This window comes from Artibeus jamaicensis, unplaced genomic scaffold, assembly GCF_021234435.1.
Source record: "Artibeus jamaicensis isolate MK-2021 breed Jamaican fruit bat unplaced genomic scaffold, CSHL_Jam_final contig_387, whole genome shotgun sequence".
Taxonomy (NCBI): Eukaryota; Metazoa; Chordata; class Mammalia; order Chiroptera; family Phyllostomidae; genus Artibeus; species Artibeus jamaicensis.
Genome location: NW_026521812.1, coordinates 13,344,765 through 13,361,333, shown reverse-complemented (window position 1 = coordinate 13,361,333; position 16,569 = coordinate 13,344,765).

The window sequence follows — 16,569 nt, the reverse complement described above, 5'->3', positions numbered from 1 at the left end:
GGGGGGGGTCCATTGCTCTTTGTTGCAACCCCCCCCCCAGTCCTTCCATGAAGGCCTCCCAAGTGATCGAGTTTGGCTTAGGTTGCCCCCCGCTGTGAGGGGGTCTTACCTGTCATTGACTTCCAACCAAGCTTTGGGGGCAGGGAGAGGAAACTGAGGCAGCATTTGCTACCAGAGACAGGCTTTGTCTCCTGTGGCTGGCATTCCAAAGGTCATCTTTCACCCTTAGCCACAAGGGGTAGAGTTATAATTCCTAAAACCAGGCAGAGCAGTCTATAACACAAGGCTGATGTGGACCCCAGTGAAAATGAGTTTAATACTCCCGCTCTAGAGATAACATATAGGCCTCAGTTGTGTTTCAGCTCCAGGCCCAGAAATATAGAAAGACCAGGCAGAGCAAGGCTACCATGGGTGACATCAGGACCAGCTGCAGTGACTAATGACTCCCTGCCCTGGTGCCAACTGATCACTAGAGACCATGACCCTGAGAGGACACAGCTGATAAATATGCTAGTAAGATTCTCCCTTGAGACCTCCAGATAAAAACCTTCAAGACCAAGGACTCAGCACTCTCTTTCTCTCTCTCTTCCTTTCTTCCTTATGTGCCTTTCCCCACCTCCTTCGCTCCCAAGAAACGTTCTTTCTGTCTTTCCTTTTCCTCAGTTCCGGGGCCCTTCTTTTGCCCCGTAACTTGTTTCCGGAGCCCACAGAGCCCAGCTCCCTCATTTTTTCATGGCCCACTTCTTCTACCTCTGTGACTTTGTAAATTAACTTTTGTTTCTATGTATCTGATTCTTGGCTCTGAATTCTTTCTTAGCCAGAACCCAAGTACTGAGGTTACTGAACCGAGGTGTAACCCACCTGGTAACATCTGGAAACATTTGTTTCACCACAAACAGTGTCACGCCCCATAAGAACTAAAGAATAAAACTGTTTATAGGGAAGTAAAAATTGGGGAAAGGAGTGGAGAGGCATTATAATCAGGGGACAAAACATTGTAAACGACATCCCAGACCCTACAAGCACGTAGCCTCTCCTCACAAGGAGTATGTGCCTACTTTAGCCACAGCAGATGGTTTTCCATGTACCAAACTTTCCTATTTCTGTGCTTTTGCACATCCTATGGTTTTTAGCTAAAATGTTCTCTCTGTCTATCAAAATTCTGCTCTTCAAGAACCATCTCAAATGTTATCTACAGCGGGAAGTTTTTCCTGGTTCTGCCAAATGAGAGTAGTTACCACCTCGCTTGCTCCACTTACCTATAACTCTAGGACAGCCCAGATGGTGACTTGACAGCTTCCCTACAAGCTCCTTGTAGCTGGGATCTTGTCTTACCACCTTATTTACCCCTAGCAGGAAAATTCAGTAAATTTTGATACAAACATGATTAAAAATATACAGATCTATATAGTAATCACAAGCAAGCAAGCAGAGAAAAAAACAAAGACACTGAAATAGAGAACAAGGGGATAGTGACCAGAGGGGAGAAGGAAGGGAAGTTAAGGGGAAAAAGGGGGAGGGATTTGGAGGAATAAATAGGAAGGACACAGGTACGAGAACTAAGGGGGGTGGAAATGGGAGGGAGGTGGGGAGCAAGGGGTGGGGGCGGCTGGGATGGGAAAAATAGACAAAAAACTGTACTTGAAAAATAACTAAATAAAATTTTTAAAAAAGAGTCACATTGTTTCTTAAATTTATTTAAAATAACCATTTATAGATATTGAGAGTTTAGGACATTTCTTCCAACTTGTCTGGGTAGCATCCTCATGTGAGCACAGTTACTAACAAGAAGAAGGTAGGTTTGGAGAAAACTTTAAAATGAGATTGGAGATCTGGTTTAGTCCCAGCTTTCCAACTCATTAACTGTATCACCTTGAACAAATCACGCCTTTGGGCCATGATCAACTCATTTACAAAAGAAGAAGTTGACTTGTATGATTTCTATGGTTATTTCCAGCTGTAATATTCTGCCATTCTACAGTTACCAATCCCAAGGTCTTACCATCACACTGCTCTCTCCAAAGGACTTATACTGATACACTGAGTTTAACTAAAAGTTTTAAAAGGATGAGGGTGTTGTCTTTAAAACAAGCAGAAAAACATTATTTGTGATTAGGATGCTGTGCCATCCCTTTTTTTCTGAAAAGTCTGGAAAGACACTGATGTTGACATGTGGTCTCAGGTGCCCTGCCTGTACAATCAATCCTTGCTTTAGGTCAGGTTCCTGGAAGGAGAGCTAGAGAGGGAGATTCCTGTTCAAATCGTTTACTGGGAGAATGTTCTCAGGAGAAGGGGACTGAAGGAGAAGAAATGGGCAGGGGAACATAAAGCTCAGCAAAGATGCAGTCTCAGGTAAACAAAAGCTTTAGTCTGATTCCCCAGAAAAGCTCTGGAAGGTGAAATATGCTAGATTTGACTCACCTTCAAGCAAGGGAGCTAACCATTGGATTCCTAGTCCAGTGAGATATACGGCAAGGTCAGGGGTGGACTGTAACCTCCAGTCCGAGGTAGGTGAGCCGGCTTCTATCTTCCCTTGACCTAAAGCAATTAAAAAGGATGCTTTGAGTTGTCAGTGGTTAACACTAAGAGTCCCTGTAAGATGGGTGGTTTGTCTGGGAAGAGCAGTCTAGGCAGGTACTTACCCCACCCTCTGACTCCTGCACCTACCAGAGCAGGAGTGCTCGAACTGTAGAGGTGTTTTCATGATGAAAGAAATGTTAACAGAATATTCCAAGTTCTGAGGGTAGCCGTACATTTACTTATTTGTTTTTCCAGACAGTCAATTAATAAACGCTTATGGAGTTCTGCTTAATATTATATTGTTCCAGTGAACAACATAACTGTATTCAAACTAGATACCCTTAAATGTGACAGTCTTATGGCTTTTAACAACTTAGTTTAAGAAATCAAACCATGCACTTGCCAACTTTTTGTTAGAGTTTATCTTTGAGTTGGATGGTTCTATACACTATCCTTTCTGAAAGGGGCCTCTTAAGAGCTGAATAGATCGCTTACACTTAGCTCCAACCACACCAGAGGGTGGACCTGATCTACTAGGAGCACCAACCAGTAACCTGTTGGGTATCAAAACCCAGAACCCAAGGATACTACCCTAGCCAAAGACAGAGCTCCTGGCAGTGTAGGAGCCTCTATATGACATTACAGAACATGTGAGGCTTTGGATTTATATGCTGTGCAGTTTCACATTATCAGTTCGGTTTTACCTCTTGTATAATACTCCTTTGGTTCTTTCCTCTTGATTAAACTTCTTTTGGGTTGCTTGTGATCAGCAAGCCTGTATGTAAGGAGGTTGTGGCCAGCCTGAGGGAATGGGCAGAGAATATTTATTACAACCCTCAAATATTTATTACAACTCGGTCATATGAGTGATGGATGTCTATCAGATATGAAAACTCATATATGAATCACAAATTCCCTGAAGAGAATGACTGCAAAGAATGACTCAGAGTTTCTAGTACAATTGAAGAAAGGATAATATTACTAGCAAGTGAAACGGAAAATACTGGAAGAGGAGGAGGTTTGGAAGACAAGTGTTTGAATTGGCTCAAAGAACCCAGTAGCTCTCCCATCCGTGTGCATCGCTCACGAGAGGTTTCCCCTTGTGGGAGGCTTGGCTTCCTGAGCCTGATAACGCCTTCCTGCCCGGCATCACCTGTAGTTCATCCCTGTGGACCCAGTCCTTACACTTTTCTCCCTAATTGTAAATTTTCTTGCTTCATTACTCACTTTGCTGGATGCTGTGGTTTGTCTTGTTCATCCTTTCCATGCTTGGTTTGTCTAAGTTCATCCTTTCCATGCTTAGCCTTGGATTCTAGACCAAGAAGAGTCCAGATTCCCCAGTCACCAGGAAGAGGAGATCTTTCATTTTCCTTGAGGCCTCAAGTCTTCAGAAGAGTTTGAATCCCTAGCACAGTGGTTCTCAATCAGGGGTAATTTTGCCCCTGGGAATATTGGCAAGGTCTGGAAACTTTTTGGATTGTCAGAGTTACATGGGTGTGTTCCTGGTATCTACTAGGTCAGTAGGGATGCACAGGACAACACCCAGGAACAAAGAATTATATGGTCTAAAATGTCAGTAAGTGCTGAAGTTCAAATGTAGGACAACATGAGAATGTTAGCCTTTCTCACTTCAAGGTTCCAACAGCTTAGCTCTTCTCTTTACTGAAGCTGTGAAATACATCCTCCATATAACAAGACATCTGTTCTCACTAACAAAGGGCTCCCAGTTTCATGCTCAGCCTATTTCCAGCTGCTAATGAAGAGCATGAAGTGACTAAAGAGCTCCTTAGCCGAGTTGCTGCTGCTCTCATGGTCTGATATTGCCCTCTTGTGGTAAGCATTGCAAATGCAGCTGGAGGACAGAATTCCCCATTTGCTTGGCATCAGTGTAAGGAGGGCAGTATTGGGGATTGGAGTACTAGACTTTAAGAGACTATCCCCATCCTCTCAACTTCCAACAGCAAACATATTTTGGAGACATAATAGAAGTTTAATGGGGTTTGGCATTCAATAAATGGGGTTTGGCATTCAATAAATGGCATTCAATCATTCAATAATGATTATTACCTGGACACCATAATAATTACCTTTCACTCCACCTGGGTTTAGACAAGCAGCACCTGTCACCTTCTTGTTTTGCAATAGTTGGGGAAAATAAGGAGAGTGCAGCAGCTCTTCCCTGGCCGGCTCAAAACTACCCCAGGGCTTTGCAGCACCAAGCTGCCTGCCTTTTGACCCTCTATAGAGACAGTCTTCCAAAATTACTAGTGACAACCCCATCAGAAGTTAAATTAGTGGCCTGCCCCAAAATGTAGTTCTGGCTTCTAACCAGGAGATGACTGACAGGCTCTTGATCTGAAGTCTAGGAAGAGCCCACGACATAACTCAATGACCTGGAAGGGACTATAAATCGCCCAGAAATTCTGGATGCACTTGATTGCACTGCGACTGTATTTAACACAATCCACCTGTTGCTGTCCCTCCTTTCCTGTTGTCACTCAAAGGGATGAGGCTCAAGCCCACGTGGGATAATTCGGAGATCGCTGTGATACAAAAGTGGGGGAGGGGTGGATCTTTGTGTTTGTAGATGCAAATGTAGTTGCTTAACACTATAGAGAAAAGCAGGGACAGGAGTATCACAAAAACAGATTGCAGTTGTGGTAAGGGGACAAGAGTGCAGGCTGGGCTTCTGGGGAGCTCATCATTTTCTCATACGACACCATATGGAATCAGATGGGAATATTCTCTCGACATAGGAGACCGTGAGAGTGATTTATGATAAAAATATGTATCTAGATCCAAAACAATTTTTCAATAAATATAAAACGAAAATTCCAAGTCATAAGAAAAAAAGGAGGAACTGTAATAGAAATTAGAGAAAATTTCTCATGTGTCTGCTGGCTCTTTTTACCATCACCCAATCAATGCCCATGGATTCTGACTCAGTCAGCCTTATGGAGTCAAGATCATGGCCCCCAGCTGGTCTTGAAGGCCGTTCTTCCATCTATTCTAGCAGAATTTGACCTGGAAATCTCTGCCTGTATCACTCCCTTGTGGAAGCTGACCAGAGACATGGAGGCACAACCTTCCCACATAATGTTCTCTGGGGAGCTGAGGTTTCAGGGGGCCACCAACTTTGCCAGAAGATCCTTCATCCAGAAAACTATAACCTTTCACTCCACCTGAGCCAGCAGATGGAATAAAAATTATTCAGAAGTGAAAGTGTGGAAAATAAATTAATTCCTAATACATTTTATGTTTAGATAATATATTTAACATTCAGGATATATTTAAACATTAATAACAGGATACCACGATTCCAAAATTTTGCAGAACCACCATTTATGTAAATTATTTTTGTGACTGCAACTGAATGCTACTATACATTACAGAACCTTTTCACATGCAGTGGCTTTAATAGAATTGCTGACATTTACGTGCTGAAAGCAAAGAATAATGAACATATTCTAATCACTACAGAAACCTATTTAAAATCTTTCTCACCTTTCCAATTTCGGGAAATTCCCTTAGAGGTTATTGTTTAATTCCTCCAACAATTCATAGATATTTGGAGGAATGAACAAATGATTTGACAGGTTTTATTTATGGCTCCCCTAGAAGAACATATTCTCATGGAGCAGATAGAACTGACCACCGATTTCATAAGAGTCACAGTGAATGAGACTATGTAACTGAAAACCCCCTTAGAATGATGTTTGGGACATGATAAGGATTCAAATAGGCTTTTAAATTTTCAATCTAAATGCAGTGCACTTCTCAACTGCTTATTGTAGCATGCAAAAATATGAAAATTATAGACAATAATATTACTCACATTAAAAATTCTTAGCACAAAATAAGCATTCCAAAAATATTTGCTTTGTGAACAAATTAACTCTGACAGTTCTTAGAGCTAATGAGTATTTTAATAGATTTTCCTGTGCATTTTTTTACAGAGGTGAGATCACACTGTATACATCACCATATGTTCTGAATTTATGGCTTTATATTATGAAATGTGCTTTCCTCATAAGCACTGAAAACCACTTGAAAATGTAATTTTAATGGCTCCCTAAAACATGTTATATTCCTTAATCCAAAATTCTCCTGTTGATGGACAATAGCATGGTTCAAATTTTTTGTTTTCTGGTTTTTAGCATTGCATCTAAAGTTATAATGAACACTGAAGTATATCTGCATCTATTATTTTTTAACATGGATTCACAGGAGTGTTATTAGAGGGTGGAACTGTGTAGTAAATATGTACCGATTTTTTTCTCATTGGCCTTCATTTCCCCTCATTTTGGTGACAGCACCTAACTTTTTGGAAGGTCACCCTGTATCGCAGAAGGTGTGGGCAAAGCCGACTCCCTCCCTGGCTCCGAGGTGCACACAGAACCCAGGTCCAGGGACTTGGGGCATCCCACCCTCCTGGCTGCAGTGACTGGCTCAGGATTAAACGTGAGACCCAATTCCCGCAACTGGATTCAGTCCCTGGTTTTTTCCAGGAACTACAGTGGAAAAATCACTCCTTTTCATTAGGGATTGCTAACCTGATATGACATTAGCCCAATTTTCTAGTGACCACTGGGAAATTCCTGCCCTGGTATGAAATTAACACTGAGAAAAGACAAACGCTAGAATTAAAAAATAAATAAATAAAAACAGACTCCTAATAACACAATTTCAGTAGCAAATTCCATCCTGAAACTAGGATAAAATAATTTGCTTTTGACCTAAGCAAGTTGAGGGGAAGCAGAGTTTGCCAGGCCAAAATATAACTTTACGAATATTGATTACTTTAAGCTGATTATTTCAAAGAACCGAAAGACTCAAAGAGAACCTTTGACCTTTCCCAGAACTGCCTGAGAGAATTTAGATAGAGGACCTGCCCTGGCTGGGAGCTATCATCCTAGATAACTGGAGTTTAATATGAATTAGGTGGGGTAGGCAAAGAGGAACCTAGCACAAGCCCTTGGATCCAAGTCCTCGCTGGGCCCCTTTGTTAAAGATGGCCCAGCCAACATTTATCTACAAAGCATTGGCTCTTCTATCTCCATGTGAACCACCTTCCTCCCCTTTGTCCCAAACCCAACACACACCCTTCTCCTTACCTCAAGATGGCGTAAAGCCAGAACTGCCTGATCCGTTGATCTGTCCTCGGAAACCCCACATTCTTACAGAACTTCATATGCATGTAGCTATTAATTTGATCGTTTTGTCCTGATAATTGGTCTCATGTTATCTCTTGACTGGCTTTTGAAAAGATTGCCTTAGTGCTGTTTCTAATAAAGTAAGCTCTGGTGATACCAGTGATCCTGAGCATCTGACCCTTTCTCGCCCTCCTGCCCAGTTCCCCATGCTTCTCTCAGGGAATTTATCAGAAGTAATAATGGAAGCCTCAAAGATAGTTTAACTGCTGCACAGGTTATTAACACCGATTATATGAAGTCTTTAAATTAGAGCAACTACGGCTGGAAAACCTCTTCTGAAATTCGAAGACAGTGAGCACCATCACATTATGAGCAGCTTAATGAAACTCAGCACTTAGCTCTTTTTATCCAAACTACTGTTACAGCAACAATTTTCCAAAATGCAAATTTGTCTAATATGTGTACGTCACACTACTCAAAAAGAGAGATAAGACTATCTAATGGAAATTATCACTGTCTTTGGGGAAGTGGGTGAAATGGCTTTTCACCTAAGGGCCTTCTTTAGCAAAGCAGCAGCTTGATGCTTGACTATCATGTCTTCTGAAAGGTGAACGTACATTCTGTACATTCAGTGCCAATGTGATGATGCCAATACGACACTGCAGGCTGCAAAGGGAGCCGTTATCCTCTCCCTCGCTGAGTGTTTGAGTGTGAACAATGCACTGTGTGTTTCATTAGGGAAGAACAAGATCATGAAGTGCCCCATAGCATTGCCAATTCACTTTCTTAGCAAGGTGACTGTTCTTCAGAGGAAAAACTGTATGACTATTGGCTTGGTTCTGGGTCTTTATCTTCCCCTGGGATGTAAGTCTCCTGAGGTCAGAGACCCACCGTGTTCAATGTTGTATCCTCAGTGCTGTGCGCTGCCTAGCACCTGGGAGGACACGACAGTTTCTTTTTATAATAAATGGATAAATAAATGAGCAAATGAATGAGGCCAGATACTTCCTGATTTTAGAAGGGGAAATAATATGTACATTTTACTGAATTATAGTTCTGTCATTTTGTTATCTACTAACAATGGTCATAATGACAATGAAACATAATAAATTAAGCTTTACTAAATTTTTCTTATGTGCTAGGCACTATATTAAACACTACCTGCATGATCTTAATTCTTATAATAGTTCTGAGGCGGGTGTTATTAGTCTCATTTTACAGATGAGAAAACTAAAGAAATAGAACTATGAAGAAAAGCGGAAACTTTCAATAGGAGCCCTTCCTCCCTATTTTATTTTTTGGTATTTCTTTTGTTTTGCTCCTTACATGACTTGCCCAAAGCCACATTTCAGTGGAACAAGACAGCCTGTATCAGAACACAGTTTTCTAGGTTGTTGGAGGAAAACAATTTCCTTGTTACTAGAGGCGGACTTGGGTGTGTTTCAGAATCAATCCATGGACGTCTTTTAGAAATATAGGTCCTCACCTGCTCCCACCTGAAGATTCAGATTCAATATAGCTCAAGTGAATCTCAGTCTTCGGCATTTAAAGTAAGTTCATCAATTAAACATCACACTCTACAAATTCGGCATCTATTACAGAGCTCAGAAAAAACATTAGACAGGTACTAATGACATAAATAAAAATCTTTGTGAATAATGCTTGGACAACATTGTGCCGGTAAAAAAAATGCTCTCCATTGAGCAACCCGGTCTGCTGTTCCTCATCATGACCTGTGCCTATGCACGGAAGGCTGGCATATATAAACCAATAAGACCGCAGGCTTGAAGCCTTCTGTCCATATCTCGATTTGGTTTTTAAAGAGTCAGTGTTAAGAATAAGAACTTCCACCTTAGAAACATAAAGAGCAAATTTATGCAAATGCTACCTTAGACTGACACCTGCTGTAGCAGTGTTTTTCTTCTTCAATTCATGACTATTACCTTCCTAAAATGTGTTGTGAAGTTTTGGAAATTAGCATGACAACCAGCAAATGTTTTTAGACCGGTCAATTACACACCTGAAACCGTCAGCAAATATGAAGGCTAGGTAACTTAAGAAAAGCAGGTTCGGTGTGAACCAACTATTTCTACCCATTGACATTGGTTTTCTAAATGATAGCCTGCAACATTGTGTGTTATTAGGGCAAAAATGTAGCCTTTTAAATCAGGTTATTCTGTGATTTTATTTTATGTTTGTGGACTTAAAAGGAAATACCTTTCTAGCTTATAAACCTAATTCATCATGTAGGAAATTATTTGGAGAAACACTGGAACAAAATCCACTCAGAGATCCATGTCCTTCTCTATAAACATGAGTTTTTTTAAAAAGACCATTCAAAGTGCTACATTGAGAAGTAAGAGGTCACAGTCATAGATACAGATACTCGGCCTCTCTGGACCTCCAGTGTCTTATTAGTAAAATGGAAAGGTGTCGGGTGAGAGAGAGAGAGAAATGAGAGAATCTCAAGGATCTTTTCAGAGTAGGGGCTGACAATTTTTCTTCTGTAAAAAGTTAAAAAGTGAATATATTAAGTTCGGGGGCCATACTGTATTGGCTATACTTAACTCTGCTATTACAGCACAAAAGCTGTCGCTGACAACACATACTCAAATGCTCACGGCTGTATTCCCAGATAAAATAAAATAAATCATTCCTTACAGGTGTCATTAGTCAGTAAACAAGCTAATCTTGGGTCCCTCCAGGGACGTTTTGAACTTAAAACAACATATTATAAAGACTTAGCTAGCTGGCTGACCTTTTCTGGGCCAAGATGAGGTGCCAGACTTCACTGGAGAGAATCATAGAGCTGTCTTAGTCCAAACTGGTATTGTCCTACATAAATTCCAAAAAGCAAAAGAAATAACACCATCAGGGGAAAATAACAAAATCCATAATCTGAATGACTTAACATTTATAATTTCTAGGATACAATTAAAAATTCCCAGACATATGAAAAACCAGTAAGTGGAATGCACTCTCAATAGAAAATGAACTAAGAGCAAGCCTGATATGACCTAAGTGTAGGTACTAGAAGTTAAGGGTTTTAAAGTGCTATTTTAACCTCAATGAAGTAAAACAAATTATGTTCATAATTTTTTAAAAATTAGGAAATCTCAGTAGAGAAATAAAAACAATAAAAAGAAAACCAAATTTTATATATATATATATGAATGAGGGCAGGGTATGGGGAAGAAAGGAGAGGGTGAAGAGGGGATAAAAGGTGATGGAAGGAATCTTGACTTGGGAAGGTGAACACACAATTCAATACACAGATGATGTATTATAGAATTGTACCTCTGGAACCTATAAAATTTTATTAACTAATGTCACTTCAATAAATTCAGTTTAGGAAAAAAACTGGGGACAATCTGAGTTTACATGTCATTTCTAGTTATCATATTAATACTGTTCCCTGTGACTCTCAAAACTGACCCACCTTGACAATAAATTTTCTGGTCACCCTAATTATAGTGCAGGTCACACTGGGTTCTGGTGTCTCCCTGTGGAGACTTGAGGTTCCTTGGGGAGGGGAGCTCTGACTTGTTTCTTTTTATCATTGTGTCCTCAGTGTCTAGAATAGGATGTGACATATGGTAGCCACTCAGGAAGAGTTTGCTGAAGATTAACAGCCAGTCAGTTGCCAAAGGACTGATACTGTCTAGTCAGATATATTGATTAAGTGCAGTCTTAGTGACTTCATTCTATTTACTGAATTGCATTTGAGCCTATTAGCCATTCAGCAACTGGCCATTAGTATAGTAGAAAAAGAAAAAGTGAATGATAGTTACAAGATACCAAGCAGAGAAAAAGAGGAGGAGGTGAACATGACCAACACCAGGGGGTGTTCCAATACAGAAATGACTCCAGAATCTTGTTATTTAACAGGATCTGCTACCCTTAAACCAAGGTTTAGAAAATGCAATCTACCCCGCAGTCAAAAATTATAAAGATCTGTCAATGTTTACAGAAATATAATCTGCTGGAAGGATAAAATTATTTATAGTATGTGACTTTCCTGTAACGGTAGAATGGCATCTTTTGATCTTGAAAACATAAAAATGGTACTTTATAGAATGAACCATGATAGCTGTCTCATCCCTTATGAAAAGATTGAGAACCCTCAGGGAAATGCACACCAAGATTCAGTTTTGATATCATGTACTTTGCCTTTATTTAGTACAATAGTAGAAACAGTAATCTTGATGTATGAATTTATTCTCATGTTAAAATTATTCCTAATATGAGGGTGCCTGGAGGTAGGTAAGGTTATGAGGGTGGAAACTTCATGGATAGAACTAGTGGCCTTATAAGAAGAAGTCAGAGAGCTAGTTTGCTTTCTTTCTGCCATGTGAGGAAACAACCCAGAGAATGGTTCTCATCAGAACCCAGTACTGGCACCCTGATCTCAGATCTCCAGCCTCCAGAATTGTGAGAAATAAATTTCTGTTGTTTTATATGCCATCTAGTCAATGCCACCTGTTGTGGCATTTTGTCACAACAGCCTAAATTAAGACAATTAAAAAAGAAGTTGCAAAAATAGTAGAGTGTTTCCAGGTACCCTTCATCCAGCTTCCCCTGTTAGTTACATCTGTACAGTGTACTGTCCAAACCAGGAAATTGACAAGATCATCTCTTCTGAAATACCAAGTGTTTGGGGAATATCCTGATATAAATATGGCAAGAGGGTGATAAAACACACAATACAATATACTGATGATGTATTATAGAATCATACGCCTGGAACCTACGGAGGGACTTGGCAGAATAGAGATGACAGAAATAAAAGTACATAAATTGGAAGGCAGAACAAAAGACATTGCCCAATATGAAAAGTACAGAAAAAGTGTGAGTGAAGCCTCAGGAACCTGTTAGATGATAGCAAATATTTTCACATACACGATGGTCCAAAATGGACCTGAGAATGGGAATGTAGCAGAAAAGAATTCTTTAAATTAAAGATATAATGATGAAAATTGTCCAAATTTGATGAGAGATAAAATTTTCAGTTGCAATATTTGCACTATTGAAAACCAAAGATAAAAAGCAAATGTGGAGAGAAGGGGGGAAAAAGCACCTAAAATATAAGAGAAAAATAATTCAATCAACAGTTCATTTCTTAGAAACAGATGCCAAATAAGAGTGAGGCATTGAGCACCAAAGTTCTTAAAGAAAAAGCAAATCCTGTCAACCCAAAATTCTATATCCAGTGAATATAGTCTTACTTTGTGTGTGTGTGTGTGTATATATATATATATATATATATATATGAAAATTGAGAAGACAATCTTTTAAAATTATATAGAAATTCAAGGCCAATTACTGCCAGCATAGTTTCAAAGAGAACAAAGCCGGGGTACTTACACTATCCTATATCGAGAAGTGTGATAAAATTATCATAATTAAGAGAATATGCTACTGGTACAAAGTTACACAAATTGACTGATGGAATACAATAGCGAGTTCAGAAATAGAACCAGTATATACGGTTACATGATTAACAACCAAGATAAGACTAAGTACAGTGGGGAAAAAGATAGTTTTTCAAATAAATGATACTGAATTTCTGTTTTGACAAAATGTATTGTGACCCTGACTTTATGCCATGCACAAAATCAATTTCTGAAGTATTACAGTTCTAAATGTGAAAGATAAAATAATTAAACTTTTAGAAAGAAACATGGGAGACTATCTCTTGACTTTGGTTGAAACAGGCAAATATTTCTTTAAAAGAATATAAAAAGTACAAAAATAAAAAAAGATAAGTTAGATTCTGTTAGATCTAACAATTTCTCTATAAAAAGGAATGGTTAAGAAAGTAAAACTCTCCCTGACCGGTGTGGGTAAATTGGTTGTGCATCATCGCGCATAGTGGAAGGTCACTGGCTGGACTCCCGTACTTAAGTTGCTGTTTCATTCACCAGTTGGGCCACGTGCAAGAGCCAACAACTCAATGTTTCTCTCTCAAATTGATGTTTCTCTCCCTTACTTTCTCCCTCCCTTACCCTCTACCATAAAAATAAATAAATAAATAAAAATTTTTTTTAGAAAACTGGCCCAGAGGAAAAAAAAGATATTCACAATATAGTTCTCTGACAAAGGACAAAGTATTCATAGACAGGATAAAGAACGCTTACAGATCCACAGAAAAATAACAGAAAACTAAAAAGACCACTAGAATGTTCAGAGAATTTTTACATGTAAAATCCCCAAAATGGAAATTACCCAAAAGCCTTTTAACGGTAAAAAAGATAAATTATGGTATTTTGATACAAGGATATATTACACATAAATAACAATGACTGATCTATGACTGCCTACAACAAATACTATGCATGATAGTGAAAAAAAGCCAGACCAAAAACATGAGCATTTTTAAAGATTCAGTTGAATTAAAGAAATGGGAAACACATGAAAGACTGGACAGCGATTACCATCACAGGAGCAGTAATGAAAGGGAGAGGCTTCAAGGAAAGCTATGGGGATGCTGTGGGTGTGATTTTTCATTTCTTGATAAGTTACCAGTTAAACAGGTGTATTTGATTGGAAAAAATTCTTCAAACTGCACATTTAAGAAACATTCTCTCTCTGCACATACATTACACAACAAAAGCTTGCATAAAGAAGAGACAGAGAGGGAATTATCCGAAGCAAAAGTGAGTGCTAGCTAGTCAGTGGCAAAGTCAGAGCTCCAACTTGTAGCCCGTAATGCAGAACTTCTCACTCAGACGCCAGAGGACAGAAAGACAGAAAGGCCATTATCAGAAGGGTATTGGCCTGGGTCTTCTACTGAGGAAGGATCTCAAATGTGGAGGTTTGATATCATTTCCAAATAAGACTATAAATATATATAATTATATATGTATATAATTACAAGATAAACTGACAATTTGAAAATAATGTTCTTGAAAAACCTTTAAACATTATGGGCTCATTCTGACTTGTGATGAATTATTAGGGAGTTTTATGTTATTTTTAATATATATTATATGAATAGCAAAAGTATATCCTCTTTGGAGGTTTCAATTAAAGTGGTTAACTATTTAATTTAAATGCTAAAGTATTCCAAGCATTTTATAATCAGGCTTTACCGTGTCTTTATTTGTAAGGATACTGGAATCTCCTCCAAGTGAATCTGACTTATGAGTACTGCCTGTACCTAAAACCACAGAAATACTGAAGACATAATAGGCTTTCTATAAGTATTTCTTGAATCTGAATCCAAAATTGTAATTTTCATTGTTTAATTAAGGTGTAAAACAAAGATTGATTTTATGTCCTATCTGGTTTACTGGTCAATTCATTTAAGACGTCTGTTAAAGCTGACTGTCATTTAGAATTCAGTCTAAGCACACAGTATGCATGCTGTCTTTTGTGTGGATGGGTCTGATGCACATCTCTGTAGCTTTTCCCCCACCGGGTAAATAAACTGTTTCATAAAAAGCCAAGCAAATTACTAAAACTCTTTACATAGAAGTCCATGGAACGAGAATGACATTACTGACCTCTATCTGTTGGCTTTATTAGTGCTTTAAATTTTTAATAAATACTTTACTACCTATAATAATTATAACTTTATTTCTTTCACTCTCTACATTTTAATATTTAAAATCCATTAATATTTATTCAATAATGTAAATAAAAGAACTAAAATTACTGAAGGGGGAGTGGGTTACTGGAATGAATTCCACTCAACACCACATGAATTGCCAATAGATTTAAAAATCACCTGAACCTTCCAAACATATCAAGTCTGCTATTTTGACTGGGAATTTTATAAAACAGAATAGTCAGGAGGTTATCAAATATCAGCTGTCTGCGAGATCAGAAGCCAGGTAATAACACCCTGCCTACCAGTATTTCAATAGCAGTGATCCAAGGCCAGGAAAATGATGGAGTGCAGGGTAGAGAGTGGGCCAGAGAAGGTCAATGTGAAATGTAAAGGAAAGCCACAATGAATAAGACTAAATTTGAACTTCATATGATATAGGATTCAAACTCTGTATGAAGCAAATTAATTATTGTAAAAAATAAGGACATATATTAGTTTTAAACTAAAAGCATTTAAAATATCCATTCCTTATTTTCAGTATAAATACATAATTTCTTGAGATGGGGGTCATTCAAATGTAAAATTGTTAAAACTCCAATGTGTTCTTAACAGATTCCATATTCTGGTATCTTCCAAGTTATGGTTTTCACTTTCACCTCTTACCTCCAGGAATCCAGAAGCTAATTCCATTCTATAATGTACTAAATTGCACTGTATAAGCAGCACACGGTTTCCTTGTTTTACGATGTTTGTAATTTATTTTCAAAAACTTCAACAAAGGTACCATCCCATAAATGTGAGTGTCGGTTCGCAGAAGTTACACAGAATCTAGATACTTAATCAAGAGTTCATGGTCTAGAGACAGGTGGCAAATACACATCAGAAAGGCCATCTCAGCTGTGAGATACAGAACTACAAGTTCTGTATTCATGCCTTTGAAACGCACCGGGGGTTCCCTAATTAGCACCTGAATGTCCCATACGGATTTTCACTGGTTAAATTAGTGCTTTGCTGATCAGCAGAACGAATATTAGAAGTAAGTTCTCCGTGGTGAAATTAGTGATATGTAACACATATGGATTTAGGATACTAATGACTTGACCCCAAAATAGTCCCATGTCCAGACATTGGTTCAGAGGATATCTGGTGGCTGAGTCTTCCTATTAAAATATGAGTGCTCACTGGAATATTGTCACTTCTGCCTTCAAAGAACTTTTCATGCAAGATGGTGGTCTCTGCGCCTAAAAAGAACAGAGAGTTGGGCCCACATAGAGAATACAGACAAGTTCTATGAAACATTCAGTGCCTACTTTCTATCAACTGCTTATTAAATCAATATCTAAA